Genomic DNA, 7,108 nt, shown 5'->3' with positions numbered 1-7,108 from the left:
TGAAGTCCAATGCTAGACCCTTTAATCCTCAACCAGTTTATCTAGGTTCTAAAGTTCAAAATATTGACTCTGCGGTGTCTGTTACCTTTTAGCTCTCGTTTGAGCTTTTTGGTAACACTAGAAATGAAAGATACTTATAATTAGATTTCCATTGCCACAAAGTTCAGAGATTTCCTAAGATTTTCTGTGTCTGGATGACATTATCAGTCACCTGTATTGCCCTTTGGATTATTTACCGATCCAGGGGTGTTTACAAAGTTCCTGTGCTGGTCCATTGCAGGATATACACATTTTTCTTATTTAGATGACTTGCTTATTTTTGCAGTACCTTTTTGCATGTGTCAGGAGTCCCTTAAATGAGTAAGAAACCTCCTTATAGACCTAGACTTCCTGAACAACAATCAAAAGTCTTATCTGATCCCTTCTCAACAAATTGTCTTTTTAGAATGCCTTATTGACTCTTCCTTGCAAAAGGCATTCCTCACCCAGGAGAAGGTGACCTATATCAGTAAATTTTCCTGGACTTCTTTTGTCAGTCTCAGACTTCAGCAAAAGACATTCTCAGAATTTCAGGTTCATGGCGTCTGTGATTCTCATGATCCCTCTAGCCAGATTACATATAAGAAAAATTTGTGGTTTCGAAAAACTGTTTGGCCCTAACATTCTCACCCATTAGACTTCTACATTCCAATGGTGGGCTTTGTGAAGACAGAACTTCTTTAGTGGACAGAACAAATCACCATGAATCCAGGTTGTTCTTTCTGACTCAAGTACCCCACTAGATCAATGACAGCAGATGCATAAGATTTTGCATGGTGAGTAGTATCTTGAGGGGTAGAATGCAGGGCTTTGAAACAAACAAGGCAGGCCAAAGCACATTAATGTCAAAGGGATGTTAGCTGTGATCCCTGCTATAGAATCTATTTATCACTTGTAGTCTCCATGACCTATGCAAGTGGTTACAGACAACACCATAGTTATGTGGTATTAAACAAAAAGGGGGCACCAGATCTTACCCTCTGCACAAGTTGGCTATGGTAAATTGGAAGGTCATGATTTAGCACACTTGAACCCTCCCAGCTTCCCACATTCTGTCAGAGCAAAATGCAGTGGCAGTCAAGCAAAGTAGGACCAGGACAGACCCACGAGATCCAATTGTGGGGAAAACCTGAAATAGATGTTTGCCTCTTCTCATAATAGACAACAAATCAAATTCTACTCTAGGACTCCTTGTAAGCAGGCTTGGAAAACAAATGTTTTCTCATTTCTTTGGACAGGAATGTTCCTGTACACATGTCAGTCCTTTCCACTGATATCCAGAGTCATCCTGAAAATCCAGAAGGATTATCCAAAAATTATAGTAGTAACTCTTTTGGCCCATGAAACAGTGGCTCTACCTTCTCATGGAACTGGCCCAGGGCAATTACCACAAGCTTTATCACAGATTAGATATATTCAAACAAGACCTGGAAGTTTGATAAATTAAAAAATTAAATTCTTATACCTTTTAGGCACCTTGTTTCCTGAAGATCTACAGTAGGTAGGTACTAAAGGAGGCAAGAAAACCTGCTACTAGGAGCATCTATGTTAGTAAGTAAAAAGGTTTGCTAGATGGTGCCACACTAACAACCAGGTCTCACTCAGGGTTTCTGTAACACTGGTTTTGCAATATTTGTGTGAGTTACTTTCCTCTGGCCTATCTTACTCCTCTCTCAAGGTACATTTGTTGGCCATTTCAGTATATCTGCCCATGGATCCTCCACTTTTTTTTTGTCAAGTTTTAGTCAAGCAGTTTCTGAAAGGGGTTCACACACAAGACCAGCTGTGAGGCAGATGGCACCTTCTTGGGATCTTAGCTTTGCAATGGAAAAGTTAAATATGTCTCTTTTTGAACCAGTGTATCTGGCTGATTTATAGTTCATTATTTGGAAGACTGCCTTGCTCATTGCTCTGACTTCTGAAAGAATGGTATCTGAGTTGCAAACTCTTATGGTGAATGAACTGTATTTTGTTTGCCATAAAGATAGGATTACCTTAAGAACAAACCCCTCATTCGTGCCAAAAGTGGTTTCTGGGTGTATGTTGAATTAAACCATTAATCTCCCTGTTTCTCTCCTGATCCAAAAAAAAAACAGGAAGAGAAGATTCTACATACTCTAGATGTGCATGGACAACTAAGGTATTATCTTGACATAACTAAGTAATTTAGGAAAGCTGAATGGTTGTGGATCTCCTATAAAGAGACAAAGGAAATGTTGAAGCAGATTATTTCAAGATGGTTGCCCCTAGTTATTATATTTTTGTTATTCTCACAGTGGTCAAACACTTACAGACAGGTTCAAGACATATTTTTGCCTTCTTTGATGCATATTGAAAAGCAGTGGACTCTAGAAGCATTCCAGAGGCAGTTACTTGGTCCCCTGTACATACCTTTACAAAGCACTACAAATTGGATTCCTTCTCCAGGTCCAGAACAGGTTTTGCAAGCATCATTCTCCGGGGCTTCTGGATCCTAATTCCGCTATCTCCCAGGTGGGTTTAGCTATAGTAATCTGCCCATATAGCATAGGCTACTGCAGCGGTGATGTATGATGATCATAGTACCGCTGAGTACATTGCATTTACCATAAACGTAGCAGTTCGATCAAATCACTGCTGCAGTAGCCACACTCACCCTCCACATCCCCTTTTAGTATTTTAGTTTGTTAAAGTTATGGGTTCCTAATTTTACTCTTTCCAGGACAGTAGCCTCCCTTTCTCTGTTGGCATGAAAGTCCTGAGGTAATTTGGCACTCAGGCTGCTGTTTTCTCCACTGTCAACTTGAACTAGCAGCATCTTGGGCATGTCTGTGTGGTGGGAGCCAAAGGCTTTGGAAGACTGGCAGACCATTATATCCTTGGCTGGATATAACTCATATAGAATAGGTCATTGTAGCAATGAATTAATTGAACACCTACAGATGCAATGTGTGCAACTTACACAACTGTACTTTATGTCTTCATTTTTTTCTGTGTGAGCACAAATTCATCATTAGGGTGTACGGCAAATAACAATATACTTTAACTGTTCTATGAATATATGAAACTCAAGTAATATTCATAATTTCTGAGCCTGATATCTACAGATGGTGATTAGCAACATACACAGTTCCGTGAGAGGGACTATGGCCTCTTCAAATACATATATAGTTAAAATAACCTACCACTAGACATTTTATTCTATATCAAAGTGTTTAGTGTCATCAGTCTTTTTCAGACATGTTCCAATGTACTGGTAATATATATTTTTTTTACTTAGTGGCCATGGTTATGCTAGGAGTTAAAGGTAAGCTCTTGTTTTATGACGAGGGAGTATACAATTTATGTTGTCATTGAAACAAAAGTAATCTTTTCTCTTTTTAAGGAGGCATAGGAGTTTATTTCTGAACTTGCCAAACCAAGTTTGAGGGATTAATATTACAATAACTGGGCTGATTTTAAAGTGGTGCGATCTAGTAAACAGAATGCTGCATCTTATTCTAAAAGCTTGAGAAGCTATAAAGTTGTTGTATTACTAAAACAATGTTGTCTTTATTATACAATAAAAATGAATTACAAATTAATTGGACTCAACAAAAAACACTTGTCTCTCATAACTGCAGTAAAGCATATGATTGCTATAGTTGTGCATGCCAATCATGGAAAAGCTTTTATTAGCTATTCTTTTTATTTTTATTTGGCTCAGGATGCTCTCATGTATTCCGCTTGCTGATTCTATTTTGTAGTTCTACTGCTCTGAATAAGGCTATCTTATTTGTCATAAATGTTTATGTGAATGAAACACAATTCTTCCAAAAACACCTATTTAAAAATATTCAGTCCAGACTTACCGATCTTCATTTTGGTCATCATTCTAGATATATTCCTGTTCTAGTCATACTTATCCAGTGGAAAGCCTTGGATGTACAGTGAGAAACATATCCCCTCCCTGAAAGATAAAATCAATAATTTTTAAGAGTAACAGTCCTTTTACATCTCCTTCCCCATTAAGCTATAATTCTGCATATGGTGCAATTATTGGGTTTACTATCACAATGTCGAAATCTGGAGGCCGAATAGTGACAATGTCGAACCTGACATTGTCGAAATACAAATCTCACCCCTATCTCAACCCATGTTAATGCTTGTTCCGAGGTCGAATTTGAGATGTACTTCGACAATGTCAGAATTTGATATTGTCATTTTCATGGACGTGGGTCGATGATACTATAATTCGACGAGGTCCGCTTCAACATTGTGATAGTAAACCTATTTCCCATTTGTTGTTGCATTATTTCCTCATTACACTGACTTTATTTCTTATGTTAAAACCTAATGATATACAACTGCCTATGCTGCATTCATTCATTTATTTCTTATGTTAAAACCTAATGATATACAACTGCCTATGCCACATTCATTGTTGTATTATTTGTTACTTTTTATATTCATTGTACATTGATTTGTTGTCAGTTACAATCAGGACTGAGCTTACAATTTGTCATACTTGATCTACCCTGGTAAACAAATGCAAAAATTAAAAAAAATGCTACGAAAGTTTTTAACCTGAGTGGGATTGATATTAAACTAGAGCACTTCCACCTTTTTGAGAAAGGTTTCAAGTTTGTACCTTCAGTAAGATTTAATGTTTGTGATACTCTTATTGAGCTAAAGTTGTTTGTTAGAAAATTAAATTTAGCCCTTATTTTTGATCAGTCAGACATTAGTGATAAGACGCAATTTAGGAAGTCAAATACATTTAATCCTCCTATTCACCCAGCGTTACAAGTCTTTAAGGAAGTTTGTGCATCTGATATATATGCTTTAAGTGCCGATAAAAACTTTAGGAAGAGATGTGGCTTTAAAATGAATTTGATTGTGGAAGAAAGGCAAACCCTAGAACAATTGGTGAGGGATAGAGAGATTCGTATTATGAAACCCGACAAGGGGGGGTGGTATGGTTTTGGTTCATGCCTTAGAGTATTCTTGTAAGATCTTGGAAATTTTAAATGATACGAATGTATATTTACCAGTATCCATTAACAAAATGAATATGTCTTATAGGAGGATAGATTTAACCATAGAGGAACTTGTGTTAGAAAAAAGATTAGATGAGAAACTTGGGGCTGCTCTGACAATTAGGAAACCAAGATTAGCTTCCTGTTTCGGTATTCCTAAAATACATAAGTGCACTACTGATCCCCCTTACAGGCCTATTGTTTCAAGTGAGGGATCAAAGACTTATTGTATTGCTACTTTTTAGATTGTACTCTCAAACATCTTACGGGTGAGTAAGCTCACCTGTTAAAGGATTCATGGGACTTCCTATGTAGTTTAACCCAGCAGTCATACACGGGGATGTATATTTTTTAACCATCTACGTGGTAGATCTGTTTTCTTGTATCCCCATGGAGGAGGAGTTAGATTTATTTTGCGCCCTGTTGAACGAAAAAAGGCCACTACTAAGTATTGACGCAGATGTCTTGGTTGAGCTAATGAGGCTCGTGTTGGAAAATAATTTTGTATACTTTGAGGGTGAAACATTTAAGCAAATTAAGGGTGGTAGCTATGGGGGTGGCATGTGCCCCCATATACGCCAACCTGGTGCTTCTGAAGTGGGAGTAACAGTAAATTTTTGGTTCTGTGTTTTGGAAGAACATAAAACTGTACCGACACTTTTTAGATGACTTGTTTATAATTTGGGAAGGTACAACTAATTCTATTATTGATTTTCTTGAATTTTTGAATTCCAGTACTAACTTTTTGAAATTCACCTTTAAATTTGACAAACAGAATTGATTACCTTGATGTAAGGTTAGACAAGACTAATGGGGGTTTGAAATCTAGGATCCACAGGAAGAGTACATTTAGTAACTCTTATCTTCCTTTCAGTAGTGACCATCCTTGGAAGCAGAAGAAAGGTATTGTAAAAGGTCAGATGGTCAGAGCAGCTAGAATGACCTCTGAAAGGGATGACTTTGAATCTGAAATAGAATTTATTTCAAATTTGTTTAAGGTAAGAGTTTACCCTGTGAGTCTAATTAGGGTGGCTGTTGATGAGGTAAAAGAAGGTTGGGGTATGAAATACCTGGGTAGTTCAATGGAGAACATGCCCGTATGGGTGACAATAGACCAGCAAGCTTTTAAAAGAGCTTTAGTTCTACAGTATAGTGGGGGATCTAAAGAGGTTAAGGATTTAATTGAAAGGAACTGGGAGATGCTGAAGTTTAACAAGGACATTGTGTGTAAGGTCAGTGAGAGCCCCAGTTTTGTTTTTAAAACAGAAATTAATTTAGAAAGGGTGTTCGAAAGGAATAGTTATCAGGATAGATCTTGGGGTGATCAGGGGACTAGAAAATGTGGAAGGTGTGGGAGTTGTAAATATACAACTGACAATGTGAGTGTTACCTGGGACAACTATGAGAGGAGTATTGTTTATTTTAGAAGAGGTAAGTGCAACTAGGGGCATAGTTTATCTGGCCTACTGTAGAGACTGTGTCAGTTTTTATGTAGGTAAATCTGAAAGGGCACTTGGTAAACGTATATACGAACACACCTACAGTATTAGGAAATGGAATTTAAACAATGCTTTGTATAGGCACCTACAAATGGAACCAGAACATTCTGGTTTTGTATTTGGAATTTTGGAACAGGTCCATCCAGACCCAAGGGGTGGCGATTGGGAGAAGTGGTTATGTTGCAGAGAGATGTTTTGGCAATTAAAACTCAATTCATCCCAACCCCTGGGGCTAAACGATCATGTTTCTATTAAACCATATTTAGTACAAAGAGCTGAGAAATTATAAGAAATTACAGGTTACAACAATATAGATGGTAAGGGTATTTACTCATAGTTTTTTTGGGGATACTATTAGTAATATGTTACTATAGTGGATTTGGAAATATTTACTGTATGCATGTGTTTGTGGAGGTGTTCTGGTTTAGTAATTTTTTATGCCTCACTTTTTTACATCTTCCTTTTTTACATCTTCCTTTTTTATACCCCCTTTTTGGTGCACACTGTATGGTATTCAAAGAAAGTATTTCATGCTTTATTCATTTATGGTAGACTCTGTCTACACAATATATT

Source organism: Protopterus annectens, chromosome 11.part0 (assembly GCF_019279795.1).
Source record: "Protopterus annectens isolate FY-2018-M chromosome 11.part0, PAN1.0, whole genome shotgun sequence".
NCBI lineage: Eukaryota > Metazoa > Chordata > Ceratodontiformes > Protopteridae > Protopterus > Protopterus annectens.
Note: the sequence above shows the minus strand (reverse complement) of the source record.